At 42.2% G+C, this 20,186-nt stretch overlaps 1 protein-coding gene across 7 annotated transcripts in view; it reads right to left on the bottom strand.

The window, feature by feature from the left end:
* Nucleotides 1–20,186, bottom strand: part of NF2 (NF2, moesin-ezrin-radixin like (MERLIN) tumor suppressor) — an 85,657-nt gene that overhangs the window by 52,358 nt on the left and 13,113 nt on the right. The window contains exon 1 of one of the 7 annotated variants that reach the window (XM_077761632.1): nt 15,332–15,435. The exons of the other annotated variants lie outside the window; for them this stretch is intronic. The gene's annotated coding sequence lies outside the window, so the exon portion shown is untranslated. Of the gene's footprint in view, nt 1–15,331; nt 15,436–20,186 lie in introns of those variants that run through there. 7 annotated transcript variants of the gene reach the window in all.

The following is a 20,186-nucleotide window of genomic DNA, read 5'->3' on the forward strand; positions in this document are numbered from 1 at the left end:
GTTGACTGGGGGGGGGGGGGGGGTTTAAATTCTCAAAACATAGTGTCATATTAAAGCAGTTTTCCTGCATTCCTTTCTACTTCTTTGTTTTTAAAATGCAAAACGACCCCTGTTGAATGCAAATAGACGTCTTTGTTTCCAGAAAGCTTGCAAAAAAGTGAGGAGAAGGGGGAAAAAAAATCTCATACCAATTGAGAAATGTCTTATTTAGATTCTTAACTTTGACTCTAAGGATCATAGAATGTCAGAGTTGGACATGAGCCACAATAATTACCTACTGTAGACCCTTCCCCTTCAAGTATAAATAAGGAAACTGAGTCACAGATTCTTTGGCAGCCTTCTAAAGCAGACACTGGCCTTTTTCATGGTGATCTAAGGAAGGCAACCCCCTCAGTTCCTCAATGGCCTCTTTTCCTGCTAAGAGCATTTCCATTCGTCTTGCCCTCGACCAGCACTCCCCAACCGCCTTTTCCAGTAAAAAACTGGTGTCTTAACACTCTTCTCCTGCCCTGACACCAAACCCATTCTTGGGAAGAGCCAGATAATGCTCCTTTACAGCCCAGTGTGAATTAAAGCCTCTGCTATGGCTCACACTTTGAATAAGCACTACAGAGCACATCCTATGTGTCTAGGAATGCTAGACACTGAGGACGCCAAATGGTGGGTTCATAGGCCCTGTGACAGGCAAGGACCAAGGTCAGAAGAGGCTTTAGAGAACAAATGAGGGTTAGATGAAAGAAAGCTTAAAAAGAAAATCATGATAGCTCAGTGAAATGCAAGTCATCTGGTAGAGCTGAGACAGCCTGAAACCAAGATGGGGCATGGTAAGAATGGGGTGCCATGTGGGGCCAGGTGGCTCGTCTTGGGAGTCGTTGAAGGCTCTTGGGCAGAAGAGTAATGGGATTGGATCAGCATTCAGGAATGCACTCCATCAACAGGGCAGACAGTGAGTTGGAGGAAAGAAGCCTAGAATCAAGAAGAGCAGAAAGGAGGCCAACTCCTGCCTTGATTAAGGCAGTGGGAGGGAGAGAAGACAGCCAGAGAATTGGAAAGGAGGCAGTTGCGGAGCTGGTGCCTGAGTGCTGGTAGGGACTGAGGGGGCAAGAATGAAGAGGGACACCTGCATTTCTGGCTTGAACAGCAGGTGGTTCCACTAGAGTAGAGATGGCATACAGGAGGAGCAGCATGTTTCAGAGGGAATCAATGAACAACTAAGTGTTAGACAGGATAAGTTATGGTGGCAGAGGAAACCAGGTAGAGATGCCCTAAATACATTTGATTTAAAGTCTTACTAGCTCAGGGGCACCTGGGTGGCTCAGTCGGTTAAACGTCCGACTTCGGCTCAGGTTATGATTTCACAGTTCATGAGTTTGAGCCCTGCATCAGGCTCACTACTGTCAGCACAGAGCCCTCTTTGGAACGTCTGTCCCTCTCTCTCCTTGTCCTTCCCCGGCTCACGCACATACGTCCTCTCTTTTTCTCTCAAAAATAAATATTTAAAAAAAAAAGTCAGGGTGCCTGGGTGGTTCAGTTGGTCTAGTGTCTAACTTCGGCCCAGGTCATGATCTCGAAGTCTGTGAGTTTGAGCCCTACCTACATCGGGCTCTGTGCTGACAGCCCAGAGCCTGGAGCTTGCTTTGGATTCTGTGACCCCCTCTCTCTCTGTTCCTCCCCTGCTCATGCTCTGTCTCTCTCTGTCTCAAAAATAAATAAGCAGTAAGAAAAAACTTAAGTCAGTTTATTAGTTCTATTTATAAAGTAAAATGTTCTATCATAAAGTAATTTAAGAAGTTTTTCTTTTGGGGGCACCTGGGTAGCTCAGTTGGTTAAACCTCCAACTCCTGATTTTGGCTCAGGTCTTGATCTCACAGTTCCAGAGTTCAAGCCCCAGGTCAAGCTCTGCAATGACAGTGGGAAGCCGGCTCAGGATTCTCTCTCTTTGCTCTCTGCCCCTCCCTCACTTCAAAAATAAACATTTTTTTTTTTAAAAAGAAGAAAAGGTTTTTCTTTTGGGTTCAATCTAACCTCACAGTAGTGAGGTTCTACTTTTCAACATGCCCTTCCCCAAGTGTAAGGAGACTAATTATTTAGTCTTCCTAATTTGGGTTTCTTTTCTTCCTCTTTTTTTTTTTTTTTTTTTGAGAGAGAGAGAGAGAGAGAGAGAGAGAATGAGCATGCAAGCAGGGGAGGAGCAGAAAGAGAAGGAGAGAGAGTCCCAAGCATACTCCTTGCTGTTAGAGCCCAATTAACACACACAGAGTTTTAGCACAGAGCTAAAATTAAGAGTTGGATGCTTAACCAATTAAGCCACCCAGGAGCCCTGGGTTTCCTTCTTTACAAACCAGAATCACTGGTCATAGTTGTTCCGGTGATTCCCATGACACTCTGTGAAAGGGGGTCTTGGGTTGTGAATGGGCTTCCTTGGTGCCAGATGCCTACCAGAATGTGACCATGTCCCTCTTTACAGTTTTATCAGGGACCCACTGCATTGTGCTAATGCTGTGATGTGATCTGAACGTCTGAATGTCTCCTAAGATGGTAGGTGCCTCAGAGCAACAGTGACATCAGTCATCTCTCTGTTGCCCGCAGTGCCCAGCTGACTTCGTACATAAAAGACACAGCAAACGGGGAGCCTGGGTGGCTCAGTCAGTTAAGCATCCAACTTCGGCTCAGGTCCTGATCTCATAGTTCATGAGTTCCAGCGCCATGTCCGGCTCTGTGCTGACAAGCTTGGAGCCTGGAGCCTGCCTCAGATTCTGTGTCTCCCTCTCTCTCTGCCCCTCCCCCACTCACACTTGTGTGCATGTTCTGTCTCAAATAAACATTAAAATTTAAAAAAAAAAAAGATACAGCAAACAATAGCCGTCCAACAGAAGACTTGCCTATCTCTAAAATCAAGGCTTGGGTGGCGCAGTCGGTTAAACATCGGACTCTTGATTTCAGCTCAGGTCACCATCTCACAGTTCATGAGATCGAGCCCCAAGCTGGGCTCCGTACTGACAGCGCAGAGCCTGCTTGGGATTCTCTCTCCCACCCCCACTCCTGCTCGTTCTCTTTCAAAATAAATAAACATTTTTTAAAAAGGCTCAAAAACTTAGAACAAAACTAGCCCCCATACATCCACGCTTCCAACAAATATTTGGTGAACACACATTGTGTCCAAGCACCATTCAAGGTACAGGACATTAATGAGGAACAAAAGAGGCAGTCTCTGCTTTTTTTTTTTTTTTTAATGTTTATTTATTTATTTAGACAGAGAGAGCAGGGGAGGGGCAGAGAGAGAGGGAGAGAAAGAATCTCAAGCAGGCTCTGGGCTATCAGGGCAGAGCCCAACACAGAGCTCAAAACCATGAACTGTGAGATCATGACCTGAGCTGAAGTCAGATGTTTAACTAACTGAGCCACCCAGGCGCACCTGAGACCGTCTCTGCTCTTACAGAATAGGCTTAGGACATGAGCCAGTCACCTCCCTCACCTTACACACAATAATCAACTCCAAGTGTGGTTTCTAGCACTACAACACTTGTGAGTGCTACAACAGGGACACAGAACCCAGAAAGAGGCATCTAAACCAACTCTCATGGTGGGAGAGGGGAGCCAAGTGAAGAGCGGGCTTTGGGAAGAAATAGTGAGCAGGGTAGTGTGTTCCAAGCACAGGGAACAGCAGATGGAAAGGTCTAGAGGCAAAAAAAAAAGCTTAGATGGTCCTTGCAGGAAATGAAAGAAAGCGCTGTAGTTCAGTAACTGGAGAATACTCTTGTGCTTCTGTAAGGACCAAAATGACCACCTAACACCAATTCTTTGTCAACTAACTCTGCCTCTCGTTCCGCCACAGAACCCAAAAAGCTATCCGGGTGACTGTTTTTTCCTTTTTCCCCAAGGAGAAAACATAACCATACCATTCTTGTTATACAGGAGAGAAGTTGAATCATTACCTAAGATGAATGCCTCTGTACATTAGGGCTTAATTCTTTCCAGGAACCAGTCTAAGAGACACAGATAGATAGTTGTCTAACATCAGTATGAATCTCCACACTGTCACTGTGTGACCTTGGGCAAGTTATTGAACTTCCTTGTGCTTCGCAATGAGGATAATAAACAGACCTGGTCTTAGCAGATTAATCTAAGGATTAAGTGCATTAATATATTTTAAAAGCCTAAATACTTTAGTAAATATAGTGCCCAGCTAATGGTAAATACTCAATAAAGGATGGTTATTATTCATTCTAACCCCACCTCCTCTCCTTACATTCTCAAGTGTTGCCATGTAAAGCCTCCTGGTCCTGTTTCACTCCATGGATGATGGATGACAGATCAGAAAGGGCACCATCAATTCTCATCGAGCTAACCATGCTATCACTCATTTGACAAACATTTATTGAGCACCCACTACGTCCTAGTCATTATGTTTGGCACAAGAGATAAATGATGAATTCAGGACAAGACACTGTCCCCATTCATGTCTGACAGGGAAGACAGGTAGGTAAGTGGATAACAAAAATGCAACCCGGTAAATGCTAACAGACCACAGTGCTGTGGGAACACAGCTTGGTCCGGGGGGCTGGGGGTGAGGGGCTTCACTGAGGAGACAGGGTCTGAGCTGGGTCTTGGAAGCCAGGCAGTAGTTGATACTCAGGTGAAGGGGCTGAAGAAAGGGAGGTCATGTCAGCCGGAGGGAACAGCATGTCTGCCGCTTGGGTCCAAGCTGTTGCAAAGTGAAGGAATGTTCTTTGCACGTTTCTAGTATCTGACAAGCAGCATAATTACACTATCTGCAGTACTGAATGTTCAATGCAGTACTGAATAGGCAGCTTCAGCCCGGTGCATGTGACACTTCGGACTCTCCACAAGTTCATTAGGAAGCAGGTTGCTCAGTCACAGGTTCTGAGCAGTTGTGCATCCCATGACGACACCTGCCAGATCTCTAAGAAGATCCCATGGGCAGTGGGATGAGTCTCATGCTTATTTTTTTATTAAAATATTTCCTTTTCTCATACCTGATAGCACGTAAGCCTTCCAGGCTTTGCCCTTACACTACTTAGAGGTCTTTTTGTTAGGGTTCGTCCTTTTTCTGGAACACACACGTAAGTGTTCGCTGAGGCCCATGCCTGTGCCTTGTCTCAGCCTAATGGAGAGCAGGGACGCTAACAGGCAGACGATCATTTTGCAGACAGGAAAAGGGAGGCGGCAGGAGTAAGAAAGGTGATTTGCCGGGAGAAGGCAGGAAGGAGCACAAATCTGGACTTCATGGTGTGCAAGCTCCTACTCTGCAAGCCTTGTCCTCGAGGTGCCCTTCAAGCAGAGAGGGGCTAATGGTAGTGAGCCTGGAAGTACAATGCTTCTCGGTTTGTGGCTGTGCTCTCCCATTACTTTAACAGGCTGCAGTGCTATTTCATAGATATATACTTGTGGTGTATCAAAGATAGATGCGTGTGAACTTTATAAACAGGACTAAGTGCTGTCAGCTTGTTATTTTTCGTAGGGGCTGGATTTATGAGCTTTACCCAAAGTGAAGTGCTTGTAATTTATCAACCTAGAATGCTTTAACTAAATAGCACTAAGCACTCACCCTCCGCAGCAGGAACATAGCACTTTTCTGTTGTAGAAAGCAACTGGCACCAATAACCTACAGTGCTGATTGGGATCTATTAACCGGGGAAACATTATGAAAAGCATCCATAGCTGTCATCTTATACTTGGCCAGGTTTAGACTCACAATCCTAAAACTACCATTTGGTTTTTACTTTTGATACTTCACATTGCATTTTCCCCACTGCTTTCTCTGGGTCATGCAGCTACCAACAATCCCTCTTATTTACTGAGGGAACGTCAGGGAACGTCAGTAGGAAACCAGCCGCATGACGGGGAAAGGCCACAGTTAGAAGATGACAACTTTCTTAAAGAAAGAGAACTGAATTTGGCCACTATCTGTGAAATGTTGAAGAATTAGACGACAGAGAAACTTTGGCTTTAAACAGAAGACTCAAATCTGGAAAAAGCAACCAGGGAAAATAATGTTCCGTTTCACAGAGGTCTGGGGGACTAGATTTTCAGCCGCACAAGACATGTTATTTGATTAGCTGTCTCTTCCAGAAGATGAAAGAGAAGTACACAGCATTTGCTTATTAGGGTTTAGCTCACAAGCTGCCCTAGCATTTGCCATAAAAACTGACAGAAGGTCAGCCCCTTTCAGATAGAGCAATGAAGGAACTGTGCCTCCTGGGTCTCAGGGCATGTGCCATGTGTTTACCACGATTTCGGAAATGGAAAACCAAGGACAACTGTGATTTCCCCTCTTAACATTTACCCCTAACTGACTTCTGCAGTTATCGCTGGCTACAAGAACCAGTTTGTAAGTCTAGAGGGACACCTGGGTGGTTCAGTTGGTTAAGTGTCTAACTCTTGATTTAAGCTTAGGTCATGATCTCAATGCTGGTGAGATTGAGCCCCCTAATGGCCTCTGCACTGATAGCGTGGTGCCTGCTTGGGACTCTCTCTCCTCACTCTCTGCCCCTCTCGCAGTCACGTGAGTACATGCACACACTCTTGTTTTCTCTCAAAATAAATAAATATTTTTTGAAACGTCTAGAAAATTTAAGATGCTAATCTAAATACAACTTCTATTTGTCTGTTTTGAAAAAAATAGATACCAAACGCTTCCATTTACAAGATAAACACAATAGAAAAAGTTATAGAAATGATTCTGTTGTGAAGTGAATAATGGGCTCTATTAAAATCTATTCTGGTTGGGACACCTGGGTGGCTCAGGGGGTTAAGCGTCCAACTTCGGCTCAGGTCATGATCTCATGGTTCATGGGTTCGAGCCCTGCATCAGGCTCTGTGCTGACAGCTCAGAGCCTGGAGCCTACTTTGGATTTTGTGTCTCCCTACCTCTGCCCCTCTCCTGCTCGCTCTCTCTCTCAAAAATAAATAAACATCAAAAAAAATTTTTTTTAATCTGGTTAATCAAAGAGGATAAAAAAGTACAGTAATGCAGGTGTAAAACTGACATGCCCAGACTCAAGGTGTAATATCATCACACCACAGAAGTGGCTCTTGTGTCTCGTGAGCCAAAATTGCAAAACTATCCAGCCATTTCTTGGCATGATTAAAGGATACCTCACACCTAATCATCCACTATTTCCCAACAAAGGGGAAAAGGGAACCCTCCAAAAACAGAGATTAATTTCTCTGCTATACCAAACACAACCCCTTTATCTCTCATCTAAATCTGTCAAAAACCTCCTCTTTGCAAAAGAGCCCATCTCTAATCTCTTGCCTGTCAGTTTCTGCCATAACCAATGCCAGCCAAGAATTTTCCTCTCCTAGTCCCCCAATCATCTGTTACTATGCCAAATCTATTTAAATTAATGGTTTCAAGGGACACCTGAGTGGCTCAGTTGGTTAAGCATCTGACTTCAGCTCAGATCATGATTTCATGGTTCATGTGTTGGAGCCCTGCATCAGGCTCTGCACTGGCAGTATGGAGCCTGCCTGAGATTCTCTCTCTCTCCTTCTCTTTCTTTGCCCTTCCCCCCCTTGTGCATGCTCTCTCTCGCTTGCTCTCTCTCTCTCTCTCAAAAATAAATAAATAAACCTTAAGAAAAACAAGTTTAAATTAATGGTTTAAAAGCCCTCCACCAATTACTTTCTCCCTCCAGCCAACGCTGACCATTACAACCCAGCCTATGGGGTATCCCAAGTCAGCAAACTTACTTGCTTCCATTTATTCAGAACCAGACCTTGCCAAGGTCCGTTCTTTTATCTCACCACTGTACCCTTCATCTGTACAACACCAGGTACATGAGTCAGTATGTACTTTATATACATGGGAAAATGAGGTGTTTGTCTTTCTCCAAGATCCCTGTATTTCCTCCAGTCTTGCAGATCACAAACTCCTTGAAGGCAAGGATTACTATCCACACCACATACACACACACACGGATTACTATCTACACTACACACACACACACACACACACACACAAAACACACGCCATGCTTTCTAAGTCTCCCAGAACCCAAACAAGTACTGAATAACCTGTGGCCACTCCATAAGTGCCTGTGGTTGGCTGATGATGTTGATGATAATGATGATGATAAGTAGATGAGGCTTCTGAGTAGAATAGTCTTCTAAGTAATGATTGCAACGAAGCAAGAATTTATGATACTCCTTATTAAAATTCTAATTGCATAATTGGGCCTTAAGGTATATATTTTCCCACTTTGGTGACACACAGATTTCCTCTCTCTAAAAATACATTGGCAAGGAAATTCAAATCTTGGAGAACCAACCAAGAAAAATTTCCATAGAACAAAAGAAACTAGTAAGAAACAAATCACAGTATCTCGGGAAGCCACAAAATGGAGGTTTTAAACTCTAAGTCTTTCAAAACTAAGTGAATTATAGTTTTCTAGGGGAAAAAAGTCCTTATGTTTGTAGCTTCTGGCATGTTTCCCACTATGGTGGAAAGAGGGAATGGGAGTAGCAGTGAACCCAGAGAGGGGATCTGTGTCCTAAACTCCCTCCCCCTTGACCATACACAAGCCTATATATAACCTCAGTGAGCCATGCAACTCCACTGGGCCTCAGTTTCTTCCTCTGTCAATCTCCTATGCCCCGTGCAAGGTCTCAATTTTATGATGCTATGAAAAAAGATGAGGCATTTCCAAATCAGCTGACAGATGACAGAACAAAAAGAAACAATACAGTTATGGTGCTATAAAAGCAATACAGTCCCCCAAAAGCAAAGGAGACAATCTTTATCTTTGGAACTTAGCTCACAACACGAGAGCAATCATAGCCTTGTCAAATAGCTATAAAACACCCAAACCTGCTGTGTTGGGAAAGTCACTTAACCTCTTTGGTTCTCAGCTTCCACAATCATCAAGTGGTCTTTGAGGATTAACACCCTCTGAGTCTATGAGCTTGAGATGGTTTTGTATAAACCATGTAGCACTTTTTCCACTGTCATAATAATTTTCTTTTAATCCTCTAATATTCCATTCTATATCTTAAAATCATTTCTAGGGATGTAAATGACACTTAACATTTAATTTAAGTGTGTTTTCTACATTCTTTTTCCTTACTCAGGGTCTGTTATTGCTACTGTGTTCCTTACTCCTAATAATCAAGAGCTGGCTGTATTAACAATAAACTCTCTAACAAAAAATGGTCATTGTAATGTTGCTGAAAAACAACTTTTAGCACCTAGCACACTGTTGATATTCAGCAATTATCAATAATCACAAAAGGTTGAAACACTGAGAATAATATTTGTGGGTTCGAGCCCCACATCGGGCTCTGCACTGACAGTGTGGAGCCTGCTTGGGTTTCTCTTTCTCCCTCTCATGCTCTCTGCCCCTCCCCCACACTTTGTCTGTCTGTCCCTCTCTCTCTCTCAAAATAAATAAATAAACATCAAAAAACAAACAAAAAAACAACTAACAGACCGAAACACAATCCATGACTAAGTATTATCCAGCAGATTAACTCCTCCTGCCCTGGACATCACCAAAATTAGTTTGTATTTAAAAGCACATTCTTTCAAAAAAGCTCCCAGCAAAACAGAGCTGATGCATAATCCATCCGTGCAAATGAGCTCATGGAGAACCTCAACTCTAGCCTGGGAAGAAATTTTAAACACTCAGGTTCTGTTTCTAGCTTGACCTGTCACAGTGGTCCGTGATGAGGACAGTGATTTAACAACACTGGAAGGTTTAGGTAGGAGCGCACAGGGCTGGTAAAAATGTCTGCTTGAAGACTTCTTTAACATATTTATGAGACTGATTTAATCTCCAGTCAATATGAATAGGACACTAGATAAAGTTACTGTTGCTGAATTTAAAACTCCAGATCAGTTCAGATAAGTTTAGTAATTACTCTGGGCTTCGGTTTTAAGTTTTATCTGAAAGTCAAATTATCAAAACAACAAAAACTACAAGATTAAAGCTGGCAAGGTGGATGAGGGAAACCGTAAGTAATGTAACTCACTAACAGGGAGCTTTTGTAGCTTTTCCAAAGCTCAGTCCAAATTTTTTCTTTTTTTTTTTTGCAAAGAAGCAAAAAGTCAAATGGTAGAGAGGGCTGGAAGAGGAAAAGGACCCCATGCCTTTAGAAATGATGTTCTCTGACCCCACCTAGTGGTGGCCGGAGTGATTTCTAAGCTGTGTGAGTCTCCACACTGGTGACTGAAGATTTGATTAAAGATTTTTTTTCCCTAAGGTCAGCACTAGTTTGGTAATAAATTTTTACGTGCTAAAAATGTACTAAAACATGTGGATTTAGAATCTAAATTAGACAAAGCAGAGACAGGAGGATGGCACACATCATCCTGTAACACACCAGAGAAGCCTCATCACCAGCTGGCTAAAAAGATTAGAGCTCTGAGAGAACTAAATTCTGGGTTTTTAAGACCTCAAATGCCTTTAACTTCTGAAATTAAAAATAAACAAGCACCAAAAACGTTCTGGGACGAGATTGCCAAAGTAGCATGAATAATTGGAGAAGTCGTCCAAAACAAAGAACAGAGAAAAACGACACACTGGGGACAAAAGAAAAGAGAATAAATACGGCAGAAATCAGAAAAGAATCCTGCTATCACAGTGGACATCAAGCTCAACAGACATCTATCATATAGCACATTACAAAAAGAAGATCCTTAAACAGAAATATGGTGTAAGACAAAACTCATTATATTTAGACTAATTCTAGAGTCCAGTGAGCCTACATTTCTCAAAGGCATGGATAACCTCAAGAAGATTCAAAGAAAATGAAGACGATGAAAGGAGAAAATCTGCAGTGCCTCCAGCGTAGGACCCTTCTTCTTTACTCCTACACCCCCAACTCATTACATGAGAAACTGATGTCTACCAAGTGCTTACTACGGTCAGGCCCCAGGCTAAGGGGCATAAAGGTCCACCGCATTCATGCCTTCAAACAATCCTGAAAGAAAAATACTATTATTCTCCTCATATTACAGATGTGGCAACTGAGGCTTAGAGAAGGGAGTTCAAGATCACTCAGGCAGCAGGGGGCAGTGGCAGGGCTTTCACCCACACCAACTTACCCCTTCTATCAGGATGCCAGCTCTTGTTCCCTAAGCAATATTTTTCCTGTCCTCCAGCAGATTTTTCTCACACCTACATGTTCAAGTCCTGAGATGGCTTCCTACCTAAGAAGGAGGTATGAAAGGGGGAGGTGTGCAATGAGCTGCTTCTGCCCAGAGCACCTAAAATAGGATGTTAAAGCAGAGGGCCTTTGAAATCAAGTTCTTTCCTCTCATTTTTCCCACTAAGAACTGAGGCCTGGGATGGGGGAAAGAAGAGGCATACCCAAAATCACACTCGGGAGCTCGGCCTAGAAGCCAGGGGTTCAAATACCAGTTCAGGGTTCGCGCCAGTTTTATACAAGTAACACCCTGACAGCAGCCTCAGACCAGACACAGGAAAGTGTGCTGACCTCCTGAACCCAATGTTGGCCAGGACTCACCCAAGAACTGCCTCCTGCTTGGCTGGCCTTGCCAACTGAGGACTGGCTCTAGACCTCAGTACCTCCTGAACCTTGGACCTAATAGGTCTCCTGCTCATTCTTCATCACAGAAGACCCTGATCCCCAGCCTCATCCTCCTGGTGCCCACATCTTTGGATTCAGCCTAGTCTTGTCCCAGGCCCCAGCTAGTTCAGGTTTCCATGTGACACCTAGCCCAGAGAGGTTGTCTTCTAATTGGGCTTTGTTTCCAGACTCTTCCCAACCTCACCCTTAAACATTTCAAATCATTCTGCATGGAGACCACTTTTTCTTTTTAATGTTTGTTTATTTTTGAGAGGAAGAGACAGAGCACAAGTGGGGGAGGGGCAGAGAGAGAGGGAGACACAGAATTCAAAGCAGGTTCCAGGCTCTGAAATGTCAGCACAGAGCCTGATGCAAAGCTCAAACTCACGAAAGATGAGATCATAACCAGAGCTGAAGTTGGATGTTTAGCCAACTCAGCCACCCAGGCACCCCTTTTTAAATTTTTTTCAATGTTTGTTTATTTTTGAGAGAGAGAGAGACAGAGCGTGAGTGGGGAGGAAGCAGAGAGAGTGAGACACAGAATCTAAAGCAGGCTCCAGGCTCTGAGCTGTCAGCACGGAGCCTGACACAGGGCTCGAACCCACAAGCACTGAGATTATGACCTGAGCCAAAGTCGGATGCTTAACCGACTAAGCCACTCAGGTGCCCCAAGACCACTTTAAATCACTCTCCTAGTGAAAAATCTCAAAGTTCCCTCACTGCATTTGATGAATACAAGCTCCCTAACCTAGCCTTCAAAGGACTCTAATATCTGTCCTGAACCTAAGAATTCAAACACATCTCTCTCCTCTTCTACCTCACACCACAGGATTGTATCTTATACCAGTTGCAATAAATAAAATAATACCATTGCCTTTGCTCAGGCCACATCCACTGATCCACTGACAGGAACACTCTTCCCCTTCATCTGTGGACACAAACCTGCCTTCAATCCCTGGGTGCAGGTGTTCCCCTATTTACCCCACTGCATGGTTTTTCTTCTCTCTCTCTCTCAATAGGAACACATCCTCATTTGATTGATAGATAGATAGACAGACTCATCTGCATTATCTTTTCATGTGTATCCTGTTTCTCTAACTTAATTATGAACACCCTGGAAGTCTGGGACCCTCCCTCTTAAAGATCTTTCTGTGTGCTCCAATGCCTTAAATATTAAGTATTCCAAAACTGAACTGCACTGGGGAAAGGGGGTGGAGAAGGAGGAGGACTTCAAAGAGGTTAGTTAACTAACTTTTCGAAGTACATGAAAAGGCCTCAGGATAGAGAGGTTAACCAACTGCTAGAAATGTGGACACACTAAATATTAAGAGAAAACATCAGGTTGAATATACGGAAGAACACTGCGATCATAAAGCTTGTTAAATATGCAACTAGAAAATATTTAACTGTTGCAAAATAAGCTTCATTTTAAGCCACAGGCAAGAATTTCCAAGTAGATCATGGCAAGTGAAAAGCATTCACTTACAGAAAATGCCCATTTGATTCAAAGACAAACCAGACACTGAGGCAATTTAGCAGAGACTGTCAGTCACATCATCCACCAGCCAGAAACTTAAGCCCACTGGCAAGTTTACAAAATGGTTTTGTGGGGCGCCTGGGTGGCTCAGTCGGTTAAGCGGCCGACTTCGGCTCAGAACATGATCTCATGGTTCGTGGGTTCAAGCCCCACGTCAGGCTCTGTGCTGACAGCTAGCTCAGAGCCTGGAGCCTGTCTTCGGATTCTGTGTCTCCCTCTCTCTCTGACCCTCCCCTGCTCACGATGTCTCTCTCTCTCAAAAATAAATAAAACATTTTAAAAAATGGTTTTGAAGTGGTAACTTATACCAATTGAAATAAACAAAATAATACCATAGACAAATAGCTGAGTTAGGAAGTTCTTTGTAAAATCTCTTATTTCTACTTTCTTTATTCTGTTTACCAAATACCACAGTTCTCTCCTGGTTTCTAATGGTTTCTTTCCTTTTTCTACTTGGAGCTTCCTATATGGGTAGCATAGCTTAACAGAAAGAGAGCCAGCCTGGAAGGAAGATGACCTGGGTTTGAATATCAGCCCCATCACTGGTAGCTATGTGGTGGTCTTGGGCACGAGAGGGGAACAGTGGGGGTGCCTGGGTGGCTCAGTAGGTTAAGCTTCCAATTTCAGCTCAGGTCATAATCTCACGGTTCATGAGTTTGAGCCCCATGCTGGGCTCTGTGCTGAAAGCTCAAGAGCCTGGAATCTGCTTTAGATTCTGTGTTTCCCTCGCTTTCTGCCCCTGCCCCACTTGTACTCTGTCTCTCTTTGTCTCTTAAAAATAAACATTAAAAAATAAAAGAGGGGGGAACACTTGAGCAGAGCCTAGAAGGAGAATAAGAACATCTGTGCCAGCAGACAAGTGAGAAGGACATTCTATGCAAAGGCACACCAGTATGAAAAGAGGTACTTTCCAGAAACAGCAACCAGGACAACAGGCCAAGAGCAAAAAGGGTAAGTGAGGAAGTGTGGGAGAGACTGGCAAAGGGAGCCAAATGCTGAGAGGCCCTGGATTTACTTCTTTTTATGTAATAACCTGGATATGGAACTTACCTGTGCCAGGTGCTTGTCTAAGTACTTTACCAATAATGACTCAGTTTTAATCCTAGTAACAATACCCCATACAGGAAGAATTATTATGCTCTCCATTTTACAGATGAGGAGACAGGCATCTGAAAGGACTAAGGAACCTGTCTGGGCACTGAACTGATTAGGGCAGAGCCAGGGATCAGGATCCCAAGACCATGCTCTTCCAAGACAACACTCATAACCTCTAGGCCATGCTGCTTCAGAGCCCCGACAGAAAACTGGAACTTGAGCTGAGAGCTTCCCAATTGACTTGAAAGCCTTGTTGTGAGGTTCAAATAAGCAACTGCTAGCCTTGTTGGTCATTTTTTTTAATGTTTATTTATTTTGAGAGAGCTCCCACACATGAAGAGGAGAGGGGCAGAGAGAGAAGGAGAGAGAAAATCCTAAGCAGGCTCCTAAGCCCAACATGGGGCTTGAACTCACGAACTGTGAGATCATGACCTGAATTGAAATTAAAACCCGACGCTTAACCCACTGAACCACCCATGTGCTCCCCCACTGGTCATTACTGAGATTCTCCCACTGTCCTTTTCTTTTTCTCTCAGAATAGACAGTGGCTGCGACAGGACTTTATGCAGGCTATTTACCCTGTTGGAGCCTCCAATTCCCACTCTGGAAATGAAGCCAATGACCTCCATCCTAAGCAGGCCTTGATCACTGCTAGGCCCACCCTGGTACTCAGTAAATATTTGTTGAGTGAATAAGTGAATCTATTGCAAGTGTCAAATGAGATAGTACATTTTAAAGCATTTAGCATGCTTTAAAATGGCACACAGTAGCTGCTATTCCCTACCCTTCCTCCTACAAAAGAGCAGACCTGGGGTCCAGCAGGTGGCAGCACTAGCCAGCGTATACCCTGCTTCTTTCATCCTTGAGCACAACTGCATCAATCATTTACCCCTGACTGCCCACATCCTAGATGTGCAGCACCCATGCCGTCCATTAGCAGTGCTTAAACCCCATGGGAGAACCCATAGAAAAGGCAGAAACAACCTTTCTTCTGAAAATAAGAAGAAAAGTTTCTCCGTGCCCTCATATAGAGCCCCATTACCATACACAACTAAGCAATGAAATGACCACCACTGCCCTTTGGGGATTTACATCCTACAAGAGAAGCATTTGCCTAAATCTTGGGGTGTCTGGGATGTAACTTACTGAAAATACCAGAGTTTGTTCTTTTTGTTTTCTTCTTTCCAAAGTTTCTACTTTATGTCCATTTGTATGCTGGAATGATCTGTAATGCTGGTGTTTAATTCAATCATAATCCCATTTGGGTATGTGAAAACATCCGGGATATCAACCAACAGGAGAAGGAGGCTTTGTTTCCAGTATAAGATGTTATTAGGATCTCTCACAACTCGATTTTGAGAAATTTTTCATATTTGGCTCTTCTCACTGATAGATTGAATTATTAGAGTAAAATTCCAGCCTAGATAAGAAATAACATAACCGTTTAGCCTCCTGGCAAATTACATTCAGCACCCACTTTCTCAAAATGACAAATATCAAATTTTTCAAGTGGAAAAATCCTCTAACATCAAGCCAATTTTGCAATGCAGCAAGTAGTGCAAGAAAGAGATTTATCCCCTCTCTACAGCAAAAAAGTCTGAACTTATTAGCATAAGGTAACATGATTCATATGTTAACTACCACTGGTTCTGAAGTGGAGCCTTCCTTGGACCACCACCTACCTTTCACCTCAATAAAGAATTCCTCATCAAGAAGATGTGGCTTATCTATACCATGGAATACTACATGGCAATGAGAAACAATGAAATCTGGCCATGTGTAGCAACATGGATGGACCTTGATGGTGTTATGCTTAGCAAAATAAGTCAGGCAGAGAAGGACAAATATCATATGTTTGCACGTATAGGAGGATTAGGAGGAACTTAACTGAGGACCATGGGGGAGAAGAAGGGGGGAAATGGTGGGGGAAAGGGAGAGAGGCAAACCATGAGAGACTCTTGAATGCTGAGAAACAAACTGAGGACTGATGGGGGTGAGGGGGAGGAGGGAGATGGGCATGGAGGAAGGCACTTGTGGGGATGAGCACTGGGTGTTATATGGAAACCAATTTGACAATAAACTATTTGTAAAAAGAAAAAAAAAAAAAAGAATTCCTCAAGTACCATCTCTCCTCTTCTTCCTTTTTTTTTTTTTTCCCCAAAATGCATCTGCCATCTCCTTGTATCAGCACTTTGCTCAGTTAATGTACAACATAAAAATAGGGCAGGAGAAAGTCTAATAGTTTCTCAGAGCTCTATCAGTGTAAGTCAAACTACCATAACAACCTTCAACAAAATATTTGAACATCTTTGTTTATAAACATGTAATTCCACTGGAAAGTCAATGAGATGCAATAGCTTGACAAATCACAACATGGCAGTGACAGGGTGACCTGTGCCTCCTACTGTAGACCAATTATACTTCCTTCTAGTTCTTCCTTTCTGCCTGGCACTATGTATTCCAGGAATCCTTATAAAACCCTGCAGGGTCTGAATATCACTACTCTTCTCTTCTTCTATAGACCAGTGGTTCTCAATATGGTGGCAGGGAGAGGGACAGAAAGAAGGGTGTTTACCCCCCAGGGACACTTGATAATGTCTGAAGACATTTTTGGTTGCCGTGAAAAGGAGTATGGGGAAGTGCTACAGGCATCTAGTGGCTAAGGTCCATAGACGCTTCTAAACATCCTACGATGCACAGGACAGCCCCCACCACAACAAAGAATTATCCAACCAAAATGTCAACAGTGCCAAGGTTTAGAAACCCTGCTATAACTGATAATACTGTACATCCTCTTTCGGTCTGGGGTCTGTTTAAAGAAAAAAAGAAGTGATTTTCTTTTTTTTTTTTATTTTTTTTTAATGTTTTATTTATTTCTGAGAGAGAGAGAGAGAGAGAGAGAGAGAGAGACAGTGCGAGCAGGGGAGGGTCAGAGAGAGAGGGAGACACAGAATCCGAAGCAGGCTCCAGGCTCTGAGTTAGCTGTCAGCACAGAGCCGGACGCGGGGCTCGAACCCACGAACCGTGAGATCATGACCTGAGCTGAAGTCGGACGCTTAACTGACTGAGCCACCCAGGCGCCCCAAAAAGAAGTGATTTTCATGGTAAAACTATGGCTGAAGAAATCCTTTCCCTACCAGTCAGTCTCTCACAACATTTTTTTTAAGTTTATTCATTTTTGAAAGAGAGAGAACTTGCACTAGAGTGAGGGAAGAAGGGCAGAGAGGGAGAGAGAGAATCCCAAGAGAGAATCTTCGCGTGGACAACACAGAGTCAGATGCAGGGCTCAAATCCACGAACTGCAAGATCATGACCTGAGCCAAAACCAAGAGTCAGATGCTTAACGGACTGATCCACCCATGCACCCCTCTCACAACATTTATCAAATAGAGAGACTTAGGTCAGGGGTTGCCTGGCTGGCCCAGTCAGTAGAGCATGTGACACTTAATCTCAGGGTTGTGAGTTTGAGCTCCACACTGGGTGTAGAGATTACTTAAGAAGTTTTTAATTTAAAAAAAATTAAAGAAAAAAAGAAATTTAGATTAGGGATCAGCACCTATTTAAAGTGCACAATTCAATGGTTTCTAGCATACTCATAGAGTTGGGCAACCATCATCACTAAATTTTAGAACATTTTCTTCACTCAAAAAGAAACCTTGTACCTCTTGGCTATCATTCCTATATCCCTGCACTCTTTTTCCAGTCCTAAGCAACCACAAAACTACTTTCTATTTCCCTAGATATTCCTACTCTAGACGTGCTTATGAATGAAATAATACATTTGTTTGTGACTGTTTCTTTCACTTAGCATGTTTTCAATACATGCTGTAGCATGTATTGGTATTTCATTCCTTCTTCATGCCAAATAACATTCCACTATATTGATACACCACCTTTTGTTTACCCTTTCATCAGTTGAGGGACATTTGGGTTGTTTCCACCTTTTGGCTATTGTGAATAATGCTGATATGGACATTTATATACAAGTTTTTCTGGAGGCATATGTTTTCATTTCTCTTGCGTAAATACCCAGTAGTGAATTGCTGAGTCATATGGTACTGGTACTCTATATTCAACAGTTTGAGGAATTGCCAGACTGTTTCCCAAAGTGGCTGCTCCATTTTACATTCCCACCAGCAGTGTATCCAGGTTCCAATTTCTCCATATTCTCGCCAACATTTATTATATGCCTTTTTTGAGTCTAGTCATCATAGTAATTGACTCTCATTGTGGTAAAGTGGTATCTCATTGTGTTTTTTATTTTCATTTCCCTGATGGATTAATAAAGGTGAGTATTTTTTCATGTGCTTATTGACCATTTGTTTATCTTCCTTGGAAAAATGTCTATTCAGATTCTTTGCCCATCTTTTTAGGTAAACTCTACACCCACCATGGAGCTTGAACTCACAATCCCAAGATCAAGAGTCATATGCTCTAATGACTAAGCCAACCAGATACCCCTCCTTTGCCCACTTTTGAATTCTCTGCCTTCTCATTACTGAGCAATAAGAGTTCTTTATATATGTTAGATATAAGACCCTTCTGAGATCCATGGTTTGCTAATATTTTTTCATGTTCTTGATGGTGTCCTTCAAAGGACAAATGTTTTTAACCTCAATGAAGTTTACCTTTGTCTTTTGTTGCTCATGCTTTTGTTGTCATATCTAAGGATCCTATGCCAAATCCAAAGTCATGAAGATTTATCCCCATTTTCTTCTAAGAGTATTATAGTTTTAGATCTTACATTTAGTCGTTGGAGTTAATTTTTGTATGTGGTGTAGAATAAGGGTTCAACTTCAATCTTTTGCATGTTGCTATTCAGTTTCAGCACTGTTTGTTGGTTCCTCCATTGAATGGTCTTGGCACCCTTGTCAAAAATCAGGTAACCATAGAAGTATGGACCTATTACTGGACACTCAGTTCTATCCCATTGACTGCTATGTCTATCTTTATTCCAGTACTACACTGTTATGTACTCTTATGTTATGGTTGCTTTGTAGTAAGTTTTGAAATAAGGAAGTATGAGTCTTCCTACTTTGCTCTTCTGTTTCAAGATTGTTTTAGCTATTCTAGATCCCTTGCAATTTCATATAAACTTTAGAAATGTTTATCAATTTCTACAAAGCAGTAAACAGAAATTCTGATAGGGATGGTGTTCAATGAGTAAATCAGTTTGGGGAAAACTGCCATTTTAACAATATTAAATTTTGTGATCTATGAACAAAGGATGTCTTTCCATTTATTTAGATCATCTTTAATTTCCATCAACAATGTTTTACAACTTTCAGAGTATAAGTTTTACACTTCTTTTGTTAAATTTGGTCCTAGTATTTTATGCTTTTTGATGTTATTGTAAATAGAAATTTATTTTCATATTGTTCATTCCAAGTATATAGAATTAGAAGTGATTTTTGCATATTGCTCTTGTATCCTACAATCTTGCTGAACTCGTTTATTAGTTCAAATAGTTTTTTTAGGGGATTCCTTAGAGTTTAGATACAAGATCATGTTATCTTTGAATATATTTTTATGTCTTCCTTTCCATATGGACACTTTTATTTCATTTTCTTGCCTAATTGTCCTGGCTAGATCTTCCAAAAACAATATTGAATAGAAGTGGCAAGATATCCTTTTCTTGTTCCTGATCTTAGCAGGTAGGCATCCTGTCTTTCACTAAGTTAGCTGTGGGTTCTTTATAGATACTCCTTATCAGATTGAAGAAGCTCCCTTCTATTCCTATTTTGTTGAATGTTTTTTTATCATGAAATGTTGCTGGATTTTGTCAATGCTTTTTCTGCATCTATTGAGACAATCATGTTATTTTTGTTTTTTATTCTATTCATATGATGTATCACATTATTTGATTTTCAGATGTTAAATCAACCTTGAATTCCTGGAATAAATCTCCCTTGTTATGATGTAGGATTCTTTTTATTTGTTGTTGGATTCAGTTTGCTAATAGTTTTGTTAAGAATTTTCGCTTTCATATTTTTTTTTTTTT

This window comes from Crocuta crocuta, unplaced genomic scaffold, assembly GCF_008692635.1.
Source record: "Crocuta crocuta isolate KB4526 unplaced genomic scaffold, BGI_CrCroc_1.0 scaffold348, whole genome shotgun sequence".
NCBI lineage: Eukaryota > Metazoa > Chordata > Mammalia > Carnivora > Hyaenidae > Crocuta > Crocuta crocuta.